Source organism: Cavia porcellus, unplaced genomic scaffold (assembly GCF_034190915.1).
Source record: "Cavia porcellus strain 051 isolate PalLab524CR breed Dunkin Hartley unplaced genomic scaffold, mCavPor4.1 scaffold_9, whole genome shotgun sequence".
NCBI lineage: Eukaryota > Metazoa > Chordata > Mammalia > Rodentia > Caviidae > Cavia > Cavia porcellus.
In genome coordinates, this window is record NW_026947492.1 from 17,236,775 (window position 1) to 17,238,409 (window position 1,635).

Genomic DNA, 1,635 nt, shown 5'->3' on the forward strand with positions numbered 1-1,635 from the left:
CATGATAACTGTGTAACTAATGCATTCCCAGACTCTAGTTCTTTCTTTTTGTCTTGAAACAATATTTTAGTTGTCAAACATCCCTGTGTAATTTGGTTAATCACAAGATTATCAGTTTCTCTGCCTCTGACGTATTGGTGAGATAAGGGCTCAGATGAAGAAAGAATGGAGGGCAGAGTAAGATTATTCTGCCTTGCTACATGTATCTTTCTCCCTAACCCTTGAGTTTTTAACATTTGTGTTTGGACTTGGCAGCACAGCCATGCACAACATGGATAGATTTGGTGGTATGCTTTACAATATATCCTCTGTCAAGTGCTTCCTTAGAAAACAGTCACTCAGCAAGATAGGAGCAAAAGCAGAATCTGTGGAACACGTTGGGAAGATCTTGGTTAATCCAGTGATGTCCTACGTAATGTCAAATATACTAGGAGAATAGTTGATTGTTCTCTATTATTTAGTATTTTTCCTATGTCTACCATGTCTCTCGTGGAAGAATGGACCCTGGGAACAGCTCTTCTGTGACTGAATTTATTCTTGTGGGATTAACCAAGCATCCACATCTCCAACTCCTCCTCTTCGTCCTATTTCTAGTAATGCATGTGGCAACTGTGGTGGGCAATGTGGGCTTATTAACTCTAATTGGGTTGAATTCACACCTTCATACCCCCATGTATTTTTTCCTCTTTAACTTGTCCTTACTTGACCTCTGTTACTCATCTGTTTTTTCACCCAAAATGCTAGTGATTTTCATAGCAGAGAAAAATGTTATCTCTTATAGAGGATGTATGACCCAGCTGTACTTTTTCAGTTTCTTTTCCATTGCTGAGTGCTATGTGTTGACAGCAATGGCCTATGACCGCTATGTGGCCATCTGTACCCCACTTCTGTATAACATGGCCATGTCCCCCAGAGTGTGTCTCAGCCTTATGAGTGGCTCCTACCTGATGGCATTTTCTGGTGCCATGGCCCACACGGGATGCATGCTGAGGCTGACCTTCTGTCATGCAAAAGCCATCAATCACTATTTCTGTGACATCCTCTCTGTGATGCAGCTCTTCTGCACCAGCACTTGTCTCAATGAGTTGGAAGTTCTCATTGTGGCGGGAATCAACATCATTGTGCCTAGTGTCACCATCCTTCATCTCTCACGGTTTCATCCTCCAGAGCATCTTCCACATTAGCTCCACCGAGGGCAGATCCAAGGCCCTCAGCACCTGCAGCTCCCACATAATCGCAGTTACTCTGTTCTTTGTGTCGGGTGCATTCATGTATCTGAAGCCATCCTCCACTGGATCTATGGTTCAGGGGAAAATCTCCTCTGTGTTTTATACCAACACAGTTTCTTTACTAAACCCTTTAACTTACAGCTTGAGGAACCGTGACGTTAAACTGGCCCTCAGAGAAACCCTGAACTGGAGACAGTTTTGATCAGAATGAGTGGCTTTCTCTGTGTACACACCAAGGAAGTGTTGTAAATGTAATTCAATATTTCTAGCCCATTTCTTTTTGCGTGTGGCAAAAAAAAAATCAGAGTCCTTTTAAATAATTTATTTTTGCTTTTCAGAGAATATTTCTTCCTTCTTCACCTGAATAATATTCCCTTCCATTGTCTGCTTTTCCTTGTGTTGTAGT

At 42.0% G+C, this 1,635-nt stretch overlaps 1 pseudogene; it reads left to right on the forward strand.

Annotated features, from left to right (window-relative positions):
* Nucleotides 1–497: 497 nt before the first annotated feature.
* Nucleotides 498–1,431, forward strand: LOC100729823 (olfactory receptor 8B3-like; annotated as a pseudogene).
* The last annotated feature ends 204 nt before the right edge of the window (nucleotides 1,432–1,635 follow it).